This window comes from Pipistrellus kuhlii, unplaced genomic scaffold (genome assembly GCF_014108245.1).
Source record: "Pipistrellus kuhlii isolate mPipKuh1 unplaced genomic scaffold, mPipKuh1.p scaffold_m20_p_8, whole genome shotgun sequence".
Lineage (NCBI taxonomy): Eukaryota > Metazoa > Chordata > Mammalia > Chiroptera > Vespertilionidae > Pipistrellus > Pipistrellus kuhlii.
The window spans coordinates 26,246,631-26,273,987 of NW_023425584.1; the positions used below are offsets into that span (position 1 = coordinate 26,246,631).

The 27,357-nt window shown below is 38.7% G+C and overlaps 1 protein-coding gene across 1 annotated transcript in view; it reads right to left on the reverse strand.

The window, feature by feature from the left end:
- UBE2D2 (ubiquitin conjugating enzyme E2 D2) overlaps window positions 1-27,357 on the reverse strand; it is a 45,904-nt gene that overhangs the window by 17,666 nt on the left and 881 nt on the right. The gene's annotated exons all lie outside the window — the stretch shown is intronic.

A 27,357-nucleotide genomic window follows, 5' to 3' on the forward strand; every position in this document is an offset into this window, starting at 1 on the left:
TTCACCATTTGTTCTCCCTGCATGATCTGCAATAATACTAATCTGCTTCATGTTGATATTTATTGCTGTGTTGCTCACAACTACCTGAACGAGAAGCTGGGCTGGAAAAAGTTTAGCTAAATCAGAAAGCAGTTCTAATTAAACAAGTTTATCTAAATACTAGAGGCCTGGTGCACAAATTTGTGCACAGGTGGGGTCCCTTGGCCTGGCCGGTGATCGAGATCCATCAGGACCATCTCACACAGTCCCTTTGGAGTGATCATGGCCAGCTGGCACGGGAGGTTGGCCAGCCACAGGAGGTTGGCTATGGAAGTGCACTGACCCCCAGGGGGCAGCTCCTGCATTGAGTGTCTACCTCCTGATGGTCAGTGTGCATCATAGCCACCAGTCATTCTATCACTTTGGCTTTTATATATATATATAGATATAAAGCTCTCGCTGGTGCCAATCTCACATGTGTGTTTCCATCTGTCATTGTCGATCATGAATTTGGTTGACACTTCTATTATAGGAAAAGGGCGAATAATGATATTAAAATATTTCCTCTAATTAATTTCCTTTCAATGTGCATGAATTTGTGCACCAGGCCTCTAGCTTTAACATAAGAGCCCACAAACTTGAGCCGAGACCGGTTTGGCTCAATGGATAGAGCGTCGGCTTGGGACTGAAGGGTCCCGAGTTCGATTCCGGTCAAGGGCATGTACGTTGGTTGCGGGCACATCCCCGGTAGGGGGTGTGCAAGAGGCAGCTGGTCGATGTTTCTCTCTCATCGACGTTTCTAGCTCTCTATATCTCTCCCTTCCTCTCTGTAAAAAAATCAATAAAATATATTTTAAAAAAAATAATGTAAGAGCCCACAAACTTGAGATTTGTTACTGGGTAGAGATGCCTAAAAAGTTCAAGACAGGACCCTGACCAGTTTGGCTCAGTGGATAGAGCATCAGCCTGCAGACTAAAGGGTCCTAGGTTCAATTCCGGTCAAGGGCATGTACCTTAGTTGCGGGCACGCACAAACAAACAAACAAACAAACAAAAAACCCTAACTGGTTTGGTTCAGTGGATAGAGCGTTGGTCTGTAGACTCAAGGGTCCCAGGTTCGATTCCAGTCAAGGGCATGTACCTTGGTTGCGGGCACATCCCCAGTAGCGGTGTGCAGGAGGCAGCTGATGGATGTTTCTCTCTCATGGATGTTTGTAACTCTCTCTCCCTCTCCCTTCCTCTCTATAAAAAAATTAATAAAAAATACTTTTAAAAATTCAAGGCAGAAAATCACACTGTATTCCCTTTCCCCCTGGCTTGGTATTTGAGATAAAATTAAGCTCTGGGGAAGGACTAATTTAGATTTTATTTTAAAAATATAACAGTAAAATCCAATAGTTTTAATACAATAAAAATTATTTAGAATCTTACTAATTAGTTAACTAGGGTATGTCTTTAATATTTCAAATATTATATACTTTTAAATTTGCAGTAGAATAGTTATGTTAGCCCTTTCTGTGTTCAACCAGTCATTTTTGTACATTAAATTATTGTTTTATCTTATCTGTAAGCTTGAGTACAAAGCATAAAAGTATAGAAATAAAATGTCTTTTTAAAGTGCTGAGATTGAGCCGAAGCCGGTTTGGCTCAGTGGTAGAGAGTCTGTCTGCAGACTGAAAGGTCACAGGTTCGATTCCGGTCAAGGGCATGTACCTTGGTTGTGGGCACATCCCCAGTAGGGGGTGTGCAAGAGGCAGCTAGTCGATGTTTCTCTCTCATCGATGTTTCTAGCTCTCTATCTCTCTCCCTTTCTCTCTGTTAAAAATCAATAAAATATATTTTTAAAAAATAAAAAAATAAAGTGCTGAGATTGAGATAAAGATTTAACAATAATTACTTTTGGATTTTGTACCTCTCTACAAAAAAGATTCCATACCCAACTCAAGAAAAAGGTAACCTATATACAATGCCCAACTCAAGGTCAGTATAACCAAGAATGCTTGCCTAATTTAAAACACAAAAATTATCTTATCTTTTTTTTTTTTTTTACTAATATAACTATAGATTGTTATGAAAATATACTTTGGCTTTGGCTGGTGTGGCTCAGTTGGTTGGAGCAACGTCCCATATAGCAAAAGGTTCCATTACTGGTCAGGGCATGTAAGGGAAGCAACCAAACCAGGTTCTCTCTCACATCTATGTTTCTCTTCCTCCCTTCCCTTCCCCCTAAAATCAATAAGCATATCTTCGGGTGAGGATTGAAAAAAAAAAAAAATTTGAACTGAGCAAGCTATGCTGATGTCCTACCATGTTCATTAAATAAAAATTTAAAAATATATATATATTTTATTAATTTTTCACAGAGAGGAAGGGAGAGGGATAGAGAGCTAGAAACATTGATGAAAGAGATACATCGACCAGCTGCTTCCTGCACAACCCCCACCGGGGATGTGCCCGCAACCAATGTACATGCCCTTGACAGGAATCGAACCTGGGACCCTTCAGTCTGCAGGCTGATGCTCTATCCACTGAGCCAAACCGGTTTTGGCCATTAAATAAAATTTTACTTGTGACTTATCCTTAATATTTTGTTTCAAATTAAGTCACTTTTTTCCATGCTGAACGACAGACATCAAAGTTTAACAATGAGAGCTAAATTTATTTAAGATGAATATAAAATTCATTAGTCCATTTCATGAGCCAATATGATATAATTTTAAAAACCTAACCCAAACTTAGGCTAATAGACATTGAACATACTCATTCAACATTTCCTTGGTTCAAGGCACAGATATGAATTAATCTCACAAGCACTCTGCTAAGTGCAAGTAATCAGACATAAAAAGACTGCATTCTGGCCGGGACCGGTTTGGCTCAATGGATAGAGCGTCGGCTTGAGGACTGAAGGGTCCCGGGTTCGATTCCGGTCAAGGGCATGTACCTTGGTTGTGGGCATATCCCCAGTAGGGGGTGTGCAAGAGGCAGCTTATCGATGACTCTCTCTCATCGATGTTTCTAACTATCTCTCTCCCTTCCTCTCTGTATAAAATCAATAAAATATATATTTTTTTAAAAAGACTGCATTCTGAAAAAGATAATGTTCTGTATGATTCCATTAATATGATATTCAAGAAAAGGCATATTTATATTGACAGAAAACATCAATAATAATTCATGGGAGGGAGGGAGTTGGAGAGATTGACTATAATGAACAATAAAAATGAGGGAAGTTATATCATGACTTTAGTAGAGATTGTACAATTAAATATATATTTAGCAAAACTCAAACTGATATTTATAATTGTTGAATTTTATTGTATGTAATATACATTCCAAAGCTGTTTATTAAAAAAAAAACAAAACACATATCCACCCATCTTTGTATATGCATAAAGTATTTCTGAAGAATATGTAATATTTTTAATAGTTTGCCTTCAGGAAGGAAGCCTACTTTGGAGAGGTAAGAATGGGAACTCTAATCCTTTTATACATTATAAATTCGATAACAAGTGTATTTATCTCCTATTTGGAAAATAAATGTCCAGTTCCTGACTGTAAATTTCGATTAAAATAACTATTTAAAGTTGTAACTGCCCAGCTGGTGTTGCTCAGTAGTTGAGATTCGATCTATGTACCACAAGATCACAGTTCAATTCCAGGTCAGAACATATGCCCTGGTCAATCCCCAATCGCAGGCGTGCAGGAGGCAGCTGATCAAGGATTCTCTCTCATCACTGATCTTTCTCTTCCCTCGCCCCCATCCTCCTCTCTGAAATTAAAGGAAGGTGTTTTTTTAAAAAATAGGTGATTCCCACTTTGAGCCTTTAAAATAAATAAAATATGTAAATGTCCAATATTTTTACCAGCTACATAAGAATAATTATATCCATAGGGGTTCTATATTTTTATGACTCTTTTTAAAAATATATATCTTTACTGATTTCAGAGAGGTAGGGAGAAAGAAAGCGAGAAAGATCAATGATGAGAGCAAATCATTGATCGGCTTCCTCCTGCACGCCCCCTACTGAGGATGGAGCCTGCAACCCAGGCATGTGCCCTTGGCTGGAATCAAACCTGGGACCCTTCAGTCCGCAGGCTGACACTCTATCCACTGAGCCTAGCCGGCCAGGACTATTTTTATGATTTTTGAAGTACAATTCCTTTAGAGTTAGAATTCCTAGAAATAGAAATTTTGGTACAACAGTAAAACAGAAAGAACCACTGAAAGTTATCTCAGACTTCCAAGCAAAGTGACAAACATTACTTTTACTCTTTCCCCAAATCCTACTAAATAAGAGGAAACTGAAAGAAAAATATTAAGGCTTAACCCACAAGTACAGAGAATGAGCGAGATAACAGCAGCAACACTTTTGGAAGCTACAAAGGAGACTGATAAGTGACAGTGACTTATGAATCCTAATTAATGGAAAAAAACTCCTAATTAATGGGGGAAAAGGTGAATCCTAATAAATGGGGGAAACTCAAGACAAGAAGGAAACAAATTAAATTTACAAAGGCTCAAAAGTTGATTGGGCAAGCAACTTCTAGAAGCAGAAATAAAAACAGGACGACTGCTTGCAAATCTGTTTAAGTAGATGAGGATACAATCAACAGTATCTGCAAAATGTGAGACAGCATACAGGATAAGGGACCTGTTTTATTCAACAATAAAAACAGTGAATGGAAAGCCCTCGCTCAGTTGTTTTTTCATGGTCACATCCTCCATGAACTGAAAGGTTGCTGGCTTGGGGCTTCCCAGTCCAGGAACAAGCCCAGATTGCAGGCTCCATCCCCAGTAGGGGGCATGCAGGAGGGGAGTGCAGGGAGCAGCTGATGGATGTTTTGCTATCATATTGATGTTTCTCTTAAAAAAAAAAAAAAAAGGTGACCCAGACCCACTGGCTCAGTTGGTTGAGTGCTGTCATGTGCACTCACTACCAAAAGGTTGCCGAGTTGATCCTCAGTCAGGGCATATTCCTGGGTTGTGGGTTTGGTCCCCAATTACAGAAGGCAACTGAACAATGTCTCTCTCTTACGTCAATGTTTCTCTCTCTCCCTCTCCCTTTCCCTCTCTCTCTCTCTCTCTCTCTCTCTCTCTCTCTCTCTCTATGTCCTCAGGTGAGGATTAAGGGGGGGTGGGGGAGAAAGCATTTGAAAAAAAAGGGAAAGCTATATATTAGCAAAGACTTAAAAGATACCAATCAATTAGTTGACTTTGTTTATACTGATTCAAACCAATCAAATATAAAAAATATAATTTTTGAAAGAGAAAAATTTTAACTTATTGGACATTTAATATTAGGAAATTATTGTTCATACTAGTGCCTGGTGCATGAAATTCGTGCATGGGGGGGAGGTCCCCCTCATCTCGACCTGCACCTTCTCTAATCTGGACCCCTCAGGGGATGTCCGACTGCTGGTTTAGGCCCAATCCCATAGGGCAATTGGACATCCCTCTCGCAATCTGGGACTGCTGGCTCCTAACCGCTCACCTATTGTACTTGCCTGCTTGATCGCCCCTAACCACTCTGTCAGCCTGCTTGCTTCCAACTACCACCCCCCACACACACACACACACCGGCCTTCTCACCCCCAACTGCCTCCTCTGCCAGCCTGATCGCCCCCAACTGGTCTCCTGCCTGCCTGATCACCCCCAACTACCCTCCCCTCCTAGCCTGATTGCCCCTAACCGCCTCTGCCTTGGCCCTGCCACCATGGTTTTGTCTGGAAGGTCTCCCAGTCTAATTAGCATATTACCCTTTAGAGTCCTTATCTCTGGGTTTCTCAATCTGGTACTACAGATATTTGGGGCCAGATAATTCTTTGTTTTTTGGGAGCTCTTCTATTACATTGTAGGATGTTTAGCAGCATCCTAGCCACTACCTTCTAAATGCCAGTAGTACCCAGTAGTCTTCCAGTGGTGAAAACCAAGAATGTCCACAATGCTAAATGTCACCTGGTGGGCAAACTTGTCCCAGTTGAGAACCACTGGCTTATTTCTCTTAGTAATACACTTGAGGCCCAATGCATGAAAATTCATGCACTGGAGAGGGGAGTACCTCAGCCCGGCCTGCTCCCTCTCACAGTCCAGGAGCCCTCAAGGGCGGGAGGCAGTCCAGCCATCAGGGGAAAGCGATACCCCCATCACACCTCTGCTTCTGCCACTCCAGCAGCACAAGCCTTGGACAGTCCTCGTTACCTGAGCCTCAGGGGCCCTGGGTAGCTGCCATCCGAGGCTTGCCTGCACCTTGGGCCAGCCCTAGGCGGCTGGGGGATTGTGGGACTCTGAAGGCAGGCACATGGAGCAGCCAGACCCACCTGGGGGCAGACCCAGCCATGCTGCAAGCCTGCTACCCCAGCGGGGCTGAGGGGACTGAGTGCCACCATCTTTGAGGGCATGGCAGTCAATTAGCATATTCCTCCTGGGGTGCCACAATCTTTGTGAGGGTGTGACTGTCAGTATATTCTCTCTTGATTAGATAGGATTCTGAATTATTTACAGATAAAACCATATGACATTTGGTTCAAAATAATCCAGTGAGGGTGGAAGAGATAATCAAGAATTAACAGAAAATAATGAATTATAGGACACACAGAAATCTGTTATGGAACACTCAATGTTCAATTGTGCTTGAAAATTTTATTGCAGTTTATTGGACATCTACTTTATGTATTTTCCTATAGTGTATTATGTTTATAATAAGGAACATTTAAAAAAAAAGTTAATTACAAATTTTCATATCCTGTAGTTGGTTGTTTAAAAACTTTGGAAAACATTTTGGCAATATCTTACAAAAAAATGAAAAGGCTCATACTCTAGAACCAAACAATTTTACTAACTATAAAGAGAAACACCCATGTGCACCAAGAGACATATATGGGAAATATTGAAGCTTAACTGTTCGTAGCAAAATCTTAAAAACAAATGTCTATCATAGAAGAATTTTTAAAAAATATATTGGTGGTATATTTGTGTTCCATGAAAATGCATGTTATTTGAAATGTATACACACGATCCCTGACTTATAATGGTTCCACTTACAATTTTTTGACTTTACAATGGTGGGGAAGTGATACACATTCATTAGAAACTGTACTCTGAATTTTTATCTTTTCCTTGGGCTAGCAACACGTGGTATGACACTGGGCAGGGGCAGTGAGCCACAGCTCCCAATCAGCCACATGATCATGAGGGTAAACAACCAATATTCTACAACGTACTGTGTAGCCATCATTGTCTGAATATTGTTTTGGGTTTTTACATCCCATCACTTCTAAAAACACCCATTTATGTCTCCTGCTTCCTCTGCTCCTGAGAAGAGGAAGGCAATTACTTTTTAAAAAATATATATATTTTATTGATTTTTTACAGAGAGGAAAAGAGAGGGATAGAGAGGTAGAAACATCATGGAGAGAGAGAAACATTGACCAGCTGCCTCCTGCACACCCCCTATTGGGGATGTGCCCGCAACCAATGTACATGCCCTTGACCGGAATCGAACCTGGGACCTTTCAGTGCTCTATCCACAGAGCCAAACCAGTTTCGGCAGGGCAATTACTCTTGAGATTAAACTAAAGATAAGCACCCAACTGTAGGCTAATTTAAATGTTCTGAGCAAGTATAAGATAGACTAGTGTAGCCCTAACTGGCTTGGCTCAATGGATAGAGCATCAGCCTGCGGACTCAAGGGTCACAGGTTTGATTCCAGTCAAGGGCATGTACCTCGGTTTTGGGCACATACCCAGTAGGGCATGTGCAGGAGGCGGCTGATCGATGTTTCTCTCTCATCGATATTTCTAATTCTCTATCCTTCTCCCTAACTCTCTGTAAAAAAATCAGTAAAATGTACTAAAAAAAATAAAAAATAGACTAGCTTAGCCCTAACCGGTCTGGCTCAGTGGCTAGAGTAGGGGTGTCGAACTCAATCAGAGAAGGGGCCAAAATCTAAAATCCAGCCTAAATCGCGGGCCGAATGGTTTACTGAACAGTCATAAACTGTCATTGTGATGGAAACGCAGCGGAGTGCAGTGATGACAGCGCGGTGCGGGCCACATTGCAAGGCCTGGCGGGACGGATTTGGCCCGCGGGCCTTGTGTTTGACACATGTGGGCTAGAGCATCAGCCTGCAGATTGAGGGGTCCTGGGTTCGATTCCTGTCAAGAGCATGTACATTGGTTGTGGGCACATCCCCAATGGGAGGTGTGCAGGAGGCAGCTGATCTATGTTTCTTTCTCATCGATGTTTCTAACTCTCTATCCCTCTCCCCTTCCTCTCTATAAAAAAGCCAATAAAATATATTTTAGAAAAAGATAGACTAGCCTAAGTAAGTTATGATGTTCAGTATACCGTAACTTACTTGCATGCATTTTTAACAGGATATTTTCAACCCACAATGGGTTTATCGGAAAGAAATTCCATTGTAAACTGAGGAGAATCTGCACATTTCCTTAACATCTATGTAAATTTTGACAACATTCAAAACAACACTATATGTTGCTTATGAATAAAAATCTTAAAACTGCCGAAGCCGGTTTGGCTCAGTGGAAGAGTGTCGGCCTGGGGACTGAAGGGTCCCGGGTTCGATTCCGGTCAAGGGCATGACATTGGTTGCTGGCACATCCCCAGTGGGGGGTGTGCAGGAGGCAGCTGGTCAATGTTTCTCTCTCATCGACGTTTCTAACTCTCTATCCCTCTCAATTCCTCTCTGTGTAAAATCAATAAAATATATTTTATTTTAAAAAAATCTTAAAACATAAAACTAATAAATGATGTCTAGGTCACTTCTCTGACTCTGGACTCCTCCAGTGAATGCCATCCCCACCCAAGCAACAGGCGGGAGGGTTTATTCTCTGGAAAGGATAAAACAGGTCTTAGGACTAACAGATACTAACAAGGGCATGGAAGATGTATGAAAAACAGGAAGGTTAAGTGAACATTTCCATACACACTTTGTTCACTGTGGTTCTGAGAACACACAACACTGTAAGCCTAGCCTATACCTTCCAGGCAGGAGATTAGACGATCCTCAAGATAACTTAACCAACATAAGATAAAGAGCTATACAATTTACTGGCATTAGTGGTTCATCTGGAGAAATTGCCAAGTCAGTAAACCATAAATTGTATTCCACAGTTGCCAAACTTTATTATCCCCATGTGCTCAGACCTTTTAATCAGCTTGTTATGCCCTACTCTTAAGAATTAGCCAAATGATTCATCTGCAACACCTTCAAAGACCAAAACAATGTAGAGGAAAAAAGCAGAAGAAAACAAAGACCATACAGGGAGAAGAAAATTTCAAAACGAACAAAAAACTATCATAAATACCTTTAAAGCTAAGAAAAGCTACTGCTCCTATGAAATAAAAAAATCCTTAAAACAAACTTATATTCTGAAAATGAGAAAGTCTTTCAGAAAATAGATAAAAGACTTGCAGTATTATTTTTTTTAAATATATTTTATTGATTTTTTACAGAGAGGAAGGGAGAGGGATAGTTAAAACATTGATGAGAGAGAAACATCAATCAGCTGCCTCCAGCACACCCCCTAATGGGGATGTGCCTGCAACCAAGGCACATGCCCTTGACTGGAATTGAACCTGGGACCCTTCAGTCCATAGGCAGACGCTCTGTCCACTGAGCCAGACCAGTCAGAGCTTGCAGTATTATTATACAATAACCAAGATATAGAAGCAACCCAAATGCCCATCAACAGACAAGTGGATAAAAAGTTGTGGTACATATACAATGGAGTATTACTTGGCCTGATGAAATCTTACATTTGTAACAACATGGATAGACCTAAGTATTATGCTAAGTGAAATAAACCAGACTGAGAATGATAAATATCACATGATTTCACTTACATGTGGAGACTAAAGAGCAAAATAAGCAAAGAACATAGAAAATGACTCATAGATACAAAGATCAGATTGATGGCTGACAGAGGAGAGGGGAGTTGGGAGCTGGATGAAAAGGTGAAGAGATTAAGTACAAATTGGCAGTCATAAAACAGCCATGAGGATGTAAATACAGCAGAGGGAATATAGTCAATAATATTGCTATAACTGTACAATGCCAGGTGGGTGCTTACAGGGAACCCTAGCCAGGTGGCTCAATGGATAGAGCATCAATCCATGGACTGAAAGGTCCTGGGTTCAATTCCAGTCAAGGGCACATACCTTGGTTGCAGGCTGGATCCCCAGGTCTGGTCAACATCAATGTGAGAGAGACACATCGATTGGTTGGGAGGCAACCAATCGATGTGTCTCTCTCACATTGATGTTTCTCTCTGTCTCATCCCTTCCCTCCCACTGTCTCTAAAAATAAATGGAAAAACATCTGGGTAAGAATTAACAAAAATAAAATATCAGGGAGACCACTTTGTAAAGTATATGACTAACCACTATGCTATACACCTGAAACTAATCCTATATAATAAAAGGATGATGTGCAAATTGACCAAATGGCAGAACAACCAGTCACTATGACGTGCACTGACCACCAGGGAGCAGGTACTCATTGCAGGAGCTGCCCCTTGGTGGTCAGTGCACACCCACAGGGGGAGCGCCACGCCACCAGGAGCTGAGCTCACAGTGCACTGGCGGTGGCAGGAGCCTCTCCTGCCTCTGCAGCAGTTGGACATCCCCTGAAGGATCCCGGACTGCAAGAAGGCACAGGCTGGGCTGAGGGACTGCCCACCCCCTCCCCGAGTGCACGAATTTCATGCACTGGGCTTCTAGTACAAAATAATATTGAATGTAAACTACAATTGAAAAATAAAATAAAAAGTATATAGATAAAAGACAAAGATGGATAACAGAAATGAAAATTTAGGAAGACTTGTCCAAAACCATGCAATGTCCAAAAAATTCCAACTGGGTTTTTTTTCTTCTTTGTTTTATTTTATAGAAATGGCAAGCTGATCCTCAAGTTCATGTGTGAATGGAAGAGACCCAAACACAAAACAATTTCGGGAAACCAAAGTTGGAAGACACACAGTTCCTGATTTAAAAACTTAATATAAATTACAGTATTAAAGACAGTATGGTACTAAGAATAGACATATAGATCAACAGAAAATAATTGAGAGACCAGAAATAAAACCATACATCACTGACCAATTGGTTTCTGACACAGCTGCCAAAACAATTCAGTGAGAGAAAGAGTGGTCTTTCCAACAAATGGTGCTAGGAGAACTAATCCATACAATCGATGAATTGAGACTTCTATCTCACACCATCTACGAAACTTAACGTAAAATAGGTAAAAGACCACCATTTCACACTTGTAAAGATAGTTACTATAAAGACAAACAAACATGCCCTAATCTGTTTGGCTCAGTAGATTTGGACTGCAGACTCAGGGGTCCCAGGTTCGATTCTGGTCAAGGGCATGTACCTTGGTTGCGGGCACATCCCCAGTAGGGGGTGTGCAAAGGCAGCTGATTGATGTATGTTTCTTGTGGAAGTTTCTAACTCCCCCTCTCTCTTCCTCTCTGTAAAAAAATCAATAAAATATATTTTAAAAAACAAAACACAAAATAATAACTGTTGGTGAGGATGTAGAAAAACTGGAACCCTGTGTACTGTTAGTGGGAATGTAAAATGGTCAGCCACTGTGGAAAATAGTATGGCAGTTCCTCAAAAAATTAAAAATAGAATTACCATATGATCTAGCAATTCTACTTTTTGGGCCCAAAAAGTTATTGTTTCATGGGTATACAGTTTCAGTTTCATGGGTATAAAGATAAAAGATATCCCAAAATGAATGGTGTAATGGTTGCACAACAACATGAATGTACTTATTACCACTGAATTGTATGGTAACTTTGGCTGAGTAGTTCAGATGGTTAAAGTCGTCCTGATACACCAAAGTTGTGGGCTCAATCCCTGGTCAGACCACATAAAAGAATCTACATACAGTGAATGCATGAATAAGTGGAACAACAAGTTAATGGATGTCTGTCTGTCTCTCTCCCTAAATCAATAAGTAAAAATAAATATTGTGAATATGATAAATTTTGTATAGCCATAAAGTGAAAAGGCAACCCACAAAATGAGAGAAAAACTTTGCAAATTACATATCTGATAATATTTTAGTATCCAGAATATATAAAAAATTCTTACAGCTCAATAAAAAGGCAATCCAACATAAAAATGGATAAAGGATACACATTTCTCCAAAGAGGATATACTAGTATATGGTCAATGAGCACATGAAGAGATGCTCAACATCATTTAGTCATTAGAGAAATGCAAACCATAATCATAATGATGTGATACTTGAGATGTACTAGGAAAGCTATCACCAAAATAATAAAGTAACAAACTGAGGATGTAGAGAAACTGGAAACCTCATACACTGTTGGTGGGAATGTCATATAGTAAGTACAGCCAGTTTGGAAAACAGTTTGGCTCTCAAAAAGTTAAACAGAATGACCACACGATTCAGCAATTCCACTCGAAGGTATATATCCAAGAGGAATGAAAACAAATGCTCACAAAGTATTTGAAAAGTAAGTTCATAGCAGTATTTTTTAATAGTTACAAATTGGAAACAACCCAAATGCACATCAGATCATAAATGGAACAATAAAATGTATTGTATCTATACAATGGAATATTCAGCTATCAAAAGGCATTATATACTAATACATACTACAACTTGGCTAAATCTTGAAAACATTGAACAAAAGCAGCCAGACACAAAAGGTCTCATATTGTATAATGCAATTTATAGGAAATATCCAGAATAAGCAAATCCCAATAAATGGTTTGTTTTTTGTTTTTTTTGTTTTTTTTTTTGGGGGGGGAGGACACCAGTCCACAAAGCTCAACATCCAAAAATAGTTTTTAAAAAGGGAGAACAGAGAAAATGGAGTTAATGAAACCATGGCGGGGAGGGGGAATACAAAGTCTGAACAATTTTCTTAACCATCTATCAATGGAATACTATTTATCTGTATGTGACCTCACACAATTTAATTTCCACATCAAGTTATAGATTCAACAAAGAATAAAAATAACACACATACACTGAAAAAAATAAAAAGGTACTGCATAAGCATGTTTCGGGATTGCCACTATAAGTCAGATTTTATTAGAGGTTTGTCCTATATGACAGAAATAAAGGTCATAACTATTTCTCTTTTCAAAAGAAATTTTTAAGTTTCTGTCTTAAGCCAATTTAATCAGTCTTATCACAGCAATTCGCAATTTTAAAAAGAGCCTAAAAACATACAATATAGTCCTGGAAGATCAATAATTTAAAAGTTTATTATTATTTATTTTTCACAAAAGTGAAGCACAATGATTAAATATAAAATAACCTTTCAATGGACAGGAATCTGGCCTATTACTAAACTAAGTGATGATATATTATTGCCTTAATGCAAGTAGGGGAAGTAATTCCCCATCACTTACAACATTGTACTCTTATCAAAACATGAATATTTCTAAATATGCAAATATCAAGCTAATTAATTATCAAGAGACGCTATCGCTCCTGACTAAAATTTAACACTTCAAGCTAAATTAGGTAGGTCTGAATCTTAAATTGAAGCAGAAAGTACATAAGTATTGGCCATATCAGTATCTAAATGCTTTTTTTAAAAAATGTATTTTATTGATTTTTTACAGAGAGGAAGAGAGGAGGATAGCGAATTAGAAACATCGGTGAGAGAGAATCATCGATAAGTTGCCTCTTGCACACCCCCTACTGGGGATATGCCCCCAACCAAGGTACATGCCCTTGACCGGAATTGAACCTGGGACCTTTCAGTCCGCAGCCCGATGCTCTATCCACTGAGCCAAACCGGTCTTGGCTAAAACCTTTTAAAAATATATATTTTATTATTGATTTCAGAGAGGAAAGGAGAGGGGGAGAAACATCAATGATGAGAGAGAATCATTGATTGCCTGCCTCCTGCACGTCCCCCACTGGGGATTGAGCCTGCAACCCGGGCACGTGCCCTGACCAGGAATCGAACCATGACCTTCTGATTCATGGATCAATACTCAACTACTGAGCCATGCTGGCTGTGCTAAAAACTTTTTTATACATAAAATATCTCCTAATGAAAGATAAATTTCAATCCCTAGCTGGTTTGGCTCAGTGGATAGAGCGTTGGCCTGCCAAATGAAGGGTCCCAGGTTCGATTCCGGTCAAGGGCACATGCCTGGGTTGCAGGCTCAATCCCTAGAAGGGGGCTTGTAGGAGGCAGCTGATCAATGATTCTCATCACTGATGTTTCTCTCTCCTTTCCTCTCTGAAATCAGTAAAAATATATTTTTTTAAAGATAAATTTCAGGATTCAGAGATAGACTCTCTCTCTCTCCTTTCCTCTCTGAAATCAATAAAAATATATATTAAAAAAAAAAGATAAATTTCGGGATTCCAGGTATTTTTAGGAGACTGATTACTAGAGTTACCAAAAATTGTGTCAGAAGAATAATACTAAACTAAAATTATGGTCTTAGTTTTCTCCAAGAATGGGGCTATAGAAAATGCTATGTTCCCTAGCTTGGAAAAGTACTATATGGTCACCATCACTGGGTTGAACTTCTGTTTTAAGTTATGTTCTACATGACTACTAGCACTACTGTTTTAAATAGTTTTAATCTATTTATGTCAAATAAATCATGTGTTTTACTTAGTTATTTTAAAATAGTGGCTGGCCCGACTGGCTCAGTTGGCTGAGCTTGTCCTGTACACTGAAAGGTTGCAGGATCAATCCCGAGTATGGGCATGAACAGAAGGCAACTGATAGATGTTTCTCTCACATTGATGTTTTTATCTTACTCTCCCTTCCTCTCTCTCTCTAAGCATGTCCTCAAGGATTAAGAAAACAAAAAAAACATTGGTTAATTTTGCTCAGTGGTTAGAGCATCAACCTTCTGACTGAAGGGTCAAGTGTTCGATTCCCAGTCAAAGGCATGTACACCTCAGTTGCAGGCTCAATGCCAGGCCCAGATCAGGGTGTATACAGGAGGCAATCAATTGATGGGTCTCTCTCACATCAATGTTTCTCTCCCCCTTCCATTCCCTCTAAAAAAACACACAAATAAATGGAGAGAATATTCTCAGATGAGGATTAAAAAAAAAAAAAATGGTGAGGACATACACAGAGGGATGGGCATGACCCAGTACAGGATGTCCGAGTCAGGACAGAGTTATAAAGAGCATCTGCGGAAAGCAAGAATGGTATCTATATGTAGATGAGCCACAGCAATGAGAGGTTGATTATATACAGGGGAACTGATCAAATGAGTAAATACATTTATTAAGAACTATAGAAGATATGTTTCTCACTGTCAGAAAAGGAATACCCATACTGAAAATAAGAATTATAGGGTAAGCCCTGTGGTACTGAACTGTAGCCCCAGGTAACGCTGAGCTATTATAGAACCACCTAAGACATTCTCAGATTCCTGATCTTTAGAAATTATGTGACAATAAATGCTTGTTATTTTAAGCAGCTAAGTTCTGGGTACTTTCCTATGCAGGATTAGATTTAAAAAAAAAATACAAACAGGGTAAGTACATGTCTCCTAATAAATCACTTACTCACTATGAAGGTAAAAGGTATACTGGTACACACCACCTTAGTCAAGTGATAGAAGTAAAAATTCCCAGTAATGGGTCTAAGTAAAACTGCATACCCCCTGACAGAATCCAACAAGATCATACATCACTTGATAGGATACAAAGAATGGGATACAGCACTGCTACTGTGATACTCCTTCCAAAGATATATGGCTTAAATCTGATCACGAGAAAATATCAGACAAACACAAGCTGAGGGCCATTCTCCAAAATAACTGAAATATTTATAAGACATTGCTTTTACAATACCATGAAGTTGTGTTGTTGTTTTTTTCCTTTTCTTTTTTGGTTGGGGGTGGCAATGAAGTGAAATGCTAAACAGATAATATTGACAACTAAGATTTTAAGATTCCCCCAATTTCATGGGTTGACATTACTGGACTATAATTTCTAAAAGTATCAAGGTCACAAAGCCAAGGAAAAACTAAGGGAATGAAAGACACTAAAGACAGATAACTAAATGCAAGGTAACTCTGGACTGGATCTTTTCCTATTATTATAGGACATTATTGGAACAACTGGCAAAACTTGAATGGGATCTGGGAATGAGATGGCAGTGAGATCTCAACGGAAATTTCCTAATTTGATGACTGTAATGTGATTATGTAACAAAATGTCACTGTTTGTAAGAAATACTCATTAAAGCTGAAACCGGTTTGGATCAGTAGATAGAGCGTCGGCCTGCGGACTGAAAGGTCCCAGGTTCGATTCTGGTCAAGGGCACGTACCTTGGTTGCGGGCACATCCCCCGTGGGGGTGTGCAGGAGGCAGCTGTTAGATGTATCTCTCTCATCAACGTTTCTAACTCTCTATCCCTCTCAATTCCTCTCTGTGTAAAAATCAATAAAATATTAAAAAAAAAAAAAAAGACTCATTAAAGTATTTGGGTTAGATGAGGCATCATGTTGACTAAAATGGTTAAAGAAAAAATATTCTAAGTATTGTATTTGTAACTTTTGTAGGTTTGAAATTGTTTCAAAATTTTAGAAAGTTAGCCCAATCAGTATGGCTGTGGTTGAGCGTCAACCTATGAACCATGAGGTCACGGTTTGTTTCCCAGTCACGTGGTACATGCCCAGGTTGTAGTTAGAGAATATACTGGATTGAATGGTCCTCAAAAAGATATGTTGCACACCTTAATTTCTGGGACCAGTGAAGGTTACCTTATTTGGAATAAAGGGTCTTTTGTAGATGTAATTAAATTAAGGATTTTTAAAATTTTTACTTACTGGTTTTTAAAGAGAAAAGGAGAGACATCAATTTTGTTATTCTACTTATTTATGCATCGATTGGTTGCTTCTTGTATGTGTCCTGACCAGGGACTGAACCTGCAACCTTGGGGTATCAGGAGAACACTCTAACCAACTAAGCTACCCAATTAGGGTTAAATTAAGGATTATGCCCTGACAGTTAAGCTCAGTGGATAGAGCGTCTGCCTGTGGACTGAACAGTCCCAGGTTTGATTCTGGTCAAGGGCATATGCGTGGGTTGTGGGCTTGATCCCCAGTAGAGGGTATGAAGGAGGTAGCTGATCAAGAATTCTCTCTCGTCATTGATGTTTCTATTTCTCTTCCTCTCTGAAATCAATAAAAAATATATATTTAAAAAAAAATTAAGGATCTTGGTAAGATCATCCTGGATTATATGTGTAAGCCTTAAATTTAATATCAGTGTCCTTATAAGAGACAAAAGAGGAGAAGACACACAGGTGATGAAGTGATGAAGGCAGACATTGGAGGAATGTTGCTCAAATTAAGGAAGCAAGGAATGCTTAACAGCCAGCCACCAGAAGAAGTGTACCTTGAACCCTGCTGATTTTAAACTTCTGGGTTCCAATACTGTGAGAGAATAAACTCTCGTTTTAAGCCATTTAGTTGTTTGGTAATTTAGAGCAACCTTATGAAACTAATATAGATGGTATAAATAAGGAGACATTTAATCTAAAGGAAATCTATGATTCCCATTAGTTTACTATTATTTTAAGTAATCTACTTCTAAACAGATATCATTGCCACTTCTGTAAAACAACTCTGATTTTTCAAAACTGCCATCTGATATAAGCCCTTAAGAAGTTGGCAAAGGAATACTATCATTTATACTGGCATGATGCTCTACAAGTGGTAGGGGGAGTGCTCAAAGGACAGAAGCAGATACTTCTATTACAAGACGTTAAAGAGAATTTTTTTCACTTCTAAACCAACAAAAATACCACATGTATTCAAAACACATCTGGGAGATAATATTTTGAAGTTTGCTGAAGAAAAAATTTGGAATTCAGTCCTGTTTCCCACTTAGAAATAGTATAAGACATTACTTTTACAACACCATGGTGTTTTCTTTTTTTGTTTGAGGTAGCAATGAAGTGAAATGCTAAACAGACAACACTAACACCTAAGATCTCAAGATTCTACCAATTCAATGGATCAACATTACTGGGCAGTTAAGCCACAGAGATAATTCATATTAAAAACTACATTTTGTCCTGGCCACGTGACTTGGTTGGAGAGTCTTCCCTTACACCAAAAAGGTTGAGGTTCAATTCCTTGGCAAGGCACATACAGGAGGCAACCAATCAATGTTTCTCTCCCACATGGATGTTTATTTCTCTCTCAATAAAAAATCACTGGGAGAGGATTTCAAAACAAAAACTATCTTTTATGTAGTCCATATTTTCTTTCTACTCACCCTCCACAGGCTTGCAGGGTATGTGACATTATCCCCATTCTGTACACAGTAAGCTGAAGCTAAAGAAAACCAGCTAAGCCAAAACCGGTTTGGCTCAGTGGATAGAGTGTCAGCTTGCTGACTTAAGGGTTCCAGGTTCAATTCCAGTCAAAGGCATGTATTGTACCTTGGTTGCGGGCACACCACCAGTGGAGGGTGTGCAGGAGGCAGCTGATGGGTTTCTGACTCTCTGTCCCTCTCTCTTCCTCTCTGTAAAAAATCAATAAAATATATTTTTAAAAAAGAAAAAGAAATAAAACCAGCTAAGTGAGTTGCCTAAAGAAAAATCATAGGCCTTACTATTTGATTCCACTAATCTCTTGCTTCTTGTTATAATTCAATATACATTTGAGAAGTTATTTAACAAAAATTATTGTATGTTAAATATTTCTAATATACTAACCCATTACCCGACTTATAGCTAAAATATGGAAGTTATAAATAAAAATCGAAGTTGGCACTTTCAGGACTGGCGCCATGTTCCTAACAGCGCTCCCGTGCCACAATCGCATTCTTGGAGAGCAGTGGATCAAAAAGCAGCAACTGCAATCTGTGTCCTTCCATGCAAAGCAGAATCTGGTCTGCCTGGAGATGGAGGCAGAGAATCTATACTGGCCATGCTGGAGTTTGGGTACACTGCGCCTTCAGGGCAGCCGCCTTCCTGGCCCATCAAGGCCAAGTTCCCACAGCATAGTATGGTGGTCGACCCTTTCAGCCACCTCAATGTCACCAAGAAGTGGTTCTAACCTGGGGCTACCCAGGAACCACCAGAACAGTAGTTCTCAACCTTTCTAATGCTGCGACCCTTTAATACAGTTCATGTTGTGATGACCTCCAACCATAAAATTATTTTCATTGCTATTTCAGAATTGTAATTTTGCCGCTGTTATGAATCGTAACGTAAATATCTGTGTTTTCCAATGGTCTTAGGCGACCCCGCTAGTGGTTCTCAACCTATGGGCTGAGCATCTACCCCCTGGTGGTTAGCGCACGTCATAGCAACTGGTCATTCTGCCATTTGGTCAATTTGCCTATCAGTCTTTTTATTATATAGGATGTCACCCCAATAAATTCAATCTTTAAAAAGAATGTAAAAAAAAAATCAAAGTCCTTCGATTTTTAAACCCAAAGTCAGATTATTTTAAGATAAACATGAGCAAAGCATAGACTTCTCATTTTTTAAACTAGGTGGCCTATGAAACAATGTTCGTACTAGACTAATTGTATAAATATTGGAAATTTGCAGCTTTCATTCTTTTGCTATAATGCACCTGTTTGAAACAAATTTACATATTATACTATAATGAAAACAATATACAATAACATATTTAATGCAGAACCTGATGAGTATCCCTTTTATTACATAAGAAAACACTATTCTTCAAGTGTATTTTATTTTATAACAAAACAACAATGCAGGTCCATCTTAATATATTTTGTTTTTAAATAATTTACTTAAATTTGTGCTTGTGGTATTTTGATTACATATTTTTATTAATTTACCTGGTCCCATTTGTGCTATCAATTTTAAAAAATATATGTTTTAATGATTTTTTTTTTACAGAGAGGAAGGGAGAGGGAGAGAGAGTTAGAAACACTGATGAGAGAGAAACATTGATCAGCTGCCTCCTGCACACCTCCTACTGGGAATGTGTCCACAACCAAGGTACATGCCCTTGACTGGAATCAAACTTGGGACCTTTCAGTCCGCAAGCTGACGCTCTTTCACTGAGCCAAACCAGTTAGGGCTGTGCTGTCAATTTTAAGCCAAGTGTGCATTATTTCATGAACTCATTTGTACCCATCAATAATAATAGTTTGAAAAGTATTCTAATAAAGTTGGAAAACACTAGATATGAGGAAAGAGAAGACAGTTTATTACAACCTGAGGGAAATGTGTGATAACCATGTTAACTGTTACAAAAGTTAAATAAAAAATGAGGTATCCATTGAATTTGGCAATTAAGTAACCTTACTAAACTTGAACAGACTATTCTTTCAAGAACTTTTTAGCACTGAAATGCCAAAGATGGGAAGGATAAAGAAGAGGAAGGCATTGGCTCTAGTGGGAGAAGGGAATTAAAGGTTTTTTGTCTGTTTTGTTTTTAGGATGAGGGAAATCCTGGATAACTTTGGGTGCTGAGGAAAATTAATAGAGAAGACATTGGAACTAGGAGCACAGGATCTGGCAGAAAGAAAAAACTGGAAACCAAAGTTAGCTTGGCAAAGGAGAAAGTATAGCTTATCTGGAGAAAAAAGGCTGGAGAAAAGAGAAAGAACAATGATTAAAGTAATTTTCGAGCAATGGCTGGCTCTGTAGTCAAGAATGCTTTCATCTAAATCCTGGCTCTTCCTACCATAACCATATAATGATAGATAGGCAAGTTTATTTACTTCTCTAAGTTTCCATTGTCTCATCTAACCAGGGAGAACAGAATTCTAATAGGGATATTCAGATTAAGGAATTCTGACACAAAGTACTCGATATATGGTAGCTGTGGGGTTTTGTTTTTGTTTTGAAAGGCCTCAAATGAAATAAAAAAATTTTTTTCACACTTAAAAATCTTCTATTTTCTCTGTAAAATAGGTAATTGGGTCACCTACTGAGATTAAAAGTGCTTAAGGAGGCAAGAAAGTGATTCTTAATCTTTTAGAGAAATTAAAAACTCATTTGACTCATGAATATGTGGAGGACACAACATCCAAAATTTGCATAGTTTTAAGGGAGTTAGAGATACCTCTCCCACAATAAAGAGATGTTAAGGAAAAGATCTTCTGGTTCCAGAGCATAGTTTTAAATACCCAATTGTTTGAACAAAAGAAAAAGACTGCATCTTCTATTTACATACCTAACTTAACTGCTATATAAGGGGTACATGGCCTGCCAAAAAGACACTGGAAACAGTCAAGAAATCCAGGTTCTTGATCCAACCCCAGTAAGTCACATGGCCTTTTCAGAAAGTAGCTCTGAGATGTGTTTAGTGCTAAACATTTATGATTTTACTAGAGGCCTAGTGCATGGATTCATGCACTGGTGGGGTCCCTCGGACTGGCCTGCGGGGATCGGGCTGAAACTGGCTCTCCAACATCCCAAGGGGTCCCGGATTGCGAGAGGGTGATTCTCGGGTGCCGCACTCCGGAAGCAGGCTCCCTCTTCTTTGGTTCCGGGTGCACCACCTAAGAACCGCAGCTGCCAAGTCACTGCAGCTCAGTAGCTTCTGTGTTGCGCATCTGCCCCCTGGTGGTCAGTGTGTGTCATAGCTACCAGTCGGCCGGTCGCTTAGGCTTTTATATATATAGATTACTTGATATCTCGATGACTCTGTAGTCAAAAGAACAAATTATACTTTATTTTTCTGTTATCATTTATTATGGCTTTGAAGATTTGCCTAGGAACCTAACCAGCAAAATTTTATTTCTACAGAAAAAAACAAGTGTGCTTCTGCATTTCTGCAGATGTTCCTGGCAGCAACAGGCATGAGTCAGGTATTCCTAAGAACTGCCTAGGATATTTTAGCAGTCCTCTCTCTCTGGGCTAAAATATTCAGAAATGGACTTTGTCAACACTTCCTCATTATCAGGCAACAGTAGAGTAATACTCAGGGGAGACTTTAAAGAAAACCTAGATTTGCCTGGATGGTGTTGCTCAGTGATTAAGCACTGACCTGAGGTCAAGGCACATCACCGGGTTGTGGAATCTATCCCAACAGGGAAAATGCAAGAGGCAGCTGATCAATGATTCTCTCTCATCATTGATTTTTCTATCTTTCTCCCTTTCGCTTCCTCTCTGAAATCAATAAATATATATAATATATATACACGTTTTTAAAAGAAAAAAAGAAAACCTAGATTTGGTAACAATTCTTCTTCAATGATGGCTATTTAAATTACATGTAAATAGCAACCTAGAAAAGGCAAAGTTTTTCAATTCAATGAAATTTTTGTAAAGCAAAGCATCCTTTTCTAAACAAATAAAAATAACTTCCTGGATATTTCAAGAAGCTTACCTTTTGGAGTAAGACAGTTAAGTATGTCTGTTTCCCAAGACAGAATTAATTCAAACAGCTATCTTCGGCCAACCATTGATTACATTAAGATTCCCAATATCCCACAGACGATTGCAATTTTGTTTCATCATTTTGACTGGAATTCACTCAACCCTTACCTCTGATAACATTAATGTAATACTACTTGTATCACACTTCTAGTACAGTATTTTAAAATAATTTTTTTAATTTAGTATATTTATAGTGTTTCAACTCCTTTCCTATATCTTTAAGAATCAAGCTTTGATAATGTTCAAATCTGAGACATTTTGAAAGTAAACAGCCTACAGAAAGATGGCTCATAACATGAACACATCATAATGAAGTTAAGATTAAGATGTAAACTTCTTCTATGGAATCGGTGCATCTACTAAATTGGCTTTCCCTATAACTTTACACATAACCATATAAAATCTAAGCAAAATTACAAGTTTACATAAACTACCTAGTCTTGCCCATCTACATAAAGCAATACTTTGAAACTTTTAAAAAGAAAATACGGTTTAAATTATTTAATCCTCATACTCTTGATTACTTATTGAACCTCACTTTTGTTATTTTTAATTCACATATTAAACTGGTGCCTACCTCCCAAAAGAATATGGTGGCTGTTTCAAAATTTGAATTGGTTATCAAAAATCTGGATTTGTGGCTTCCCAGGGAGGGAAGGGGAGGGGAGGGGAAGAAAGGGGAGGAGAAAGGAGGAAGATAAATCTGGCAACATTAGGCTCACAGATTCTAGCAATAGCAACACTTGGAGAGATTGGGTAGCAGCTGCCCTCTTTTGACAGCACATGCAACTTCTAGCTCTTCCCCCCCTTGCCCCAATTCTCTTTGCTCACTGGGGTTACACCTACCTGGCCTTTTTAACCATCAGAGTTTGAAATATTTATTTTACTGAGAATTGTATGTATGTATGTATGTATGTATGTATGTATGTATTTACTCTTAAGGAGCCTTAACAGAAGTTAGTCATAAAAATCTTAACATAGTTACAGAGAACAAATTGATGGTCACTGAGAGGGGTATTGGGAGAATGGGTGAAAAAAAAAATTGAAAAGGATTAATAAATACAAACTGGCCGAAACTGGTTTGGCTCAATGGATAAGAGCGTCGGCCTGCAGACTGAAAGGTCCCAGGTTCAATTCTGGTCAAGGGCACATCCCCAATAGGGGGTGTGCAAGAGGCAGCTGATGGATGTTTCTCTCTCATCGATGTTTCCAGCTCTCTATCCTTCTCTCTTCCTCTCTGTAAAAAATCAATAAAATATATTTTTTAAAAAAGAAATACAAACTGCCAGTTATAAACATAGTCACAAGAATATAAAGCACAGCATAGGGAATATAGACAATAATATTGTAATAAATGTGTATGGTGTAAGGTGTACACTATATTGGGGTAATCGCTTTGTAATTGTCTAGTCTAGGGGTGTCGAACTCAATCAGAGAAGGGGCCAAAATCTAAAATCCAGCCTAAATCGCGGGCCGAATGGTTTACTGAACAGTCATAAACTGTCATTGTGATGGAAACGCAGCGGAGTGCAGTGATGACAGCACGGTGCGGGCCACATTGCAAGGCCTGGCGGGATGGATTTGGCCCGCGGGCCTTGTGTTTGACACATGTGGTCTAGTCACTATGCTGTACATCTAAAACTAATAAAAATATTGTTATCAATTGTAATTGGAAGATATACTGTATTTTTTAAAATCTTCAACATAGTAACAGACTAAATCAAGTCCTGGTCTGTACGGCTCAGTTGTTGAGCATTGTACCAAAAGGTCGCTGGTTCAATTCTGGTCAGGGCACATACCTGGATTGTGGGATCGATTCCCAGTAGGGAATGTGTGATCCGTGTCTCTCTCTCTCTCCCTAAAATCAATAAAATCGTATTTTGAAGGGGGAAAAAAAAGAAAAGAAACAGACTAAGTCAGTAATGATCCTGGCAGTAAAACTATGTATAACGAATGTTAACTATAACTAGCAGAATACCATTAAAATGTACAAGGCAGCCGAAACCGGTTTGGCTCAGTGGTAGAGCGTCGGTCTGCAGGCTGAAAGGTCCCAGGTTCGATTCCGGTCAGAGGCATGTACCAACGTTGCGGGCACATCTCCAGTAGGAGGTGTGCAAGAGGCAGCTTTTCGATGTTTCTCGCTCATCGACATTTCTAGCTCTCTATCTCTCTCCCTTCCTCTCTGTAAAAAATCAATAAAATATATATTTTTAAAAATGTACAAGGCATTGTTGATGTTAAGAAAAGTTTTTAGTATTCTAACTGGTCTGTCTTTAGCTCCTCTAAAAATCAAAATATTCAGCCTTACACTATTCCCAAGAATAAAGAAATTAACCCTGTATTTCAATCTTAGCCTCCTGCATATGTATAACAAAAGTAAAAAGAAAAACAGGAAGCGATCTCTGATCAGCCAAATAGACCACACAGTTCACAGAATACATGAAGCCCTCTTCATTCAGAGCCTGCTGGATCTTATTTTAGACATAATTTTAATAAGCTCTGCGATCTGGTTTCCCAGCCCACAACAGATGAGATGCAGCCAACTAGAAAAAGTCTGGGGGTGGTGCTGTTAGAAGCAAACACTCAAAGCAACAAAATCAAAGCTCAAGACTAATAAAGTCAGCAGAAAAACCTCAAAACATACTAGGCTGGGGCCATTTGCTATAGATACAAATAATCCCAGAGGGTCCCAATCCCTGCACAAAACTACACTGGATGTCCACAATGACCCTCTTTGGCACACTGTTAAAACATAGGTCAGGAGATCTTAAAGTGTATATCTATTCATTTTTTTAAAAATATATTTTATTGATTTTTTACAGAGAGGAAAGGAGAGAGATAGAGAGCTAGAAACGTTGATGAGAGAGAAACATGTTGATGAGAGAGAAACATCGAACAGCTGCCTCCTGCACATCCCCTACTGGGGATGTGCCCGCAACCAATGTACATGCCCTTGATCAGAATCGAACCTGGGACCCTTCAGTCTGCAGGCCGACGCTCTACCACTGAGCCAAACCGGCTTTGGCTTAAAGTGTATATCAAAATGAAGTCCATCAAAAGCTTTTTCCAAATGAGACATAGCATTGTCAAATTCACAGAATACTATTTCCTTCTATCAAAGAAACAAGATAAGGAATTCCTCAAGATGCCACATGTCAAATGTACTTGTGCTTAGCAAAATTTTATTAGAACCCTGATACAGCAGTTCTGATAGTTGAGAGGATATTCAAATAGAACTAGTTTTCCAGAGAATAATAATTGGGAAGGTTCAAAACCAAGTCCAATTATATAAGCCACCTAAACCTAAGTCTTTTGGGGATTCGATTATAGATACATTACTAGGGCTGAGGATAAGATAGGATGATCTCACCCATACCTAGGTAAGGCAACTTAAAATTGGTCACACAAAAAGTTTGAGGGGAAAGCCTCCATTTTGTTTTCACAATCTTATTGACTAGTATACCAAATAAATTTTATTTTTCTAATCCCTGGTAGTCTCAGAAGCTGAACCATACTTAAGGAAGGCTCTAGGTAACAAACCAGGGAGAAAATAGGTTAATATTGGGATTCAAAAATTCAAATTATCATTGAATAACCTTGATACTCCTTATTAAAATTTTTATATGGCCATATTTTAGAGAAAATCTAGAGAATATGTAGTAACTCAAAGAAACCATAATACTGGGGGCAAATATACCTAAAAATTAAAATTCATGTTTTGAAAGCTATTCCCCTCTGAAAGAAACAAAGATATCAATCAATGTAAAGATGAAAGGCTACATTTCTTGACTGTAAGTTATCACACATTATACTCACTCCTCTTCAGGTTCTAAAATAAGTGCACAATTTTGTACAGGTAGAATCTTAAGTTGACAACTTCCCAACTAGTCTCTATAGAAAACTAGTAATTCCTAAAAGCCTTAAAAATAATGCATATATATTTTTACTTCGATTACCTTGAAGTGCTCCTGCCCTTGAATGGTTCTTTAAGATACATTTGGTTAAGGTAAAGCTTCTTTTAACAAATAACCTGCTTCGTTTCAATACAAGATTTACTTTCTAAATTCTGCCCTTTTTCATTTTTTAGAAATCAAAGAAGCCAAAAGAATTTGGTAAGCATCTAACCTAATTTACAGTAACCAGTGGGATTAATTTCACCGTAAAGGTCTTTTATCAAGAATGAAATGAAATGAAGACCAACTGCTGAGCTGCAGTGTTTAAATTGTCCAACAACCTGCACTTTCACTGAGTTTAAGACAAAGTGAAAACTGGTTCTCTTCCCCTTGTATCTCCATCCATCCTTCAGGACATATAATTCCAGGATCTACTTCTAAATCGCTAGATTTAATACAGCCAAGAGAAACACCAACCAAAAATCACCAGTGGCACTTCCCCACTTCCTTAAAGGAAAAAAAAAAAGAAAGAAAGAAAAAGAAGATAGTGAAAGGCACTAGAAAGTTACAATATTAGGAAAGGGGTACCCTAAATTTTAAGCCAAGCCAATATTCTAGAAGCAGTATTAGGAAAACCTCCGAATAAATAACGAAATAAAGAACGCTTTGTCTTTAAAGGGCAAAGAAGTCCTTTATAATGGGGGGGGGGGGGGGGGAGACCTAACAAAATCCCTTCTAAATTAAAACGGTCTCTCTGAACGTATCACCTAATTCAATCTTAAAAAGAAAATTGCGTAGTTTTCTCCTGTAGCTTTCAATGTTCACGTTTCTACCTCTACCCTTGCCAACTTAACAGCTTTTCTATTAGATCAATTCCTGCAAACTTGCAGTGTTAATTTCTGACTATCTCAAGGAATAAAATACTTCTCCCTCTACTTCCCTCCCCATCAAAAGACTCATGTTTTTTTTTCTTCCTTCTGAACTTCCCACTCTTAACAGTTTCTGGACAAGTAGAGTGACTGGACCGGTGTGTGCTGGCCTCGAGGTGAGAGAACTTAAGAAATTCTTGTGGATCGGACAAAAAGGCCTTCTGGGTCTA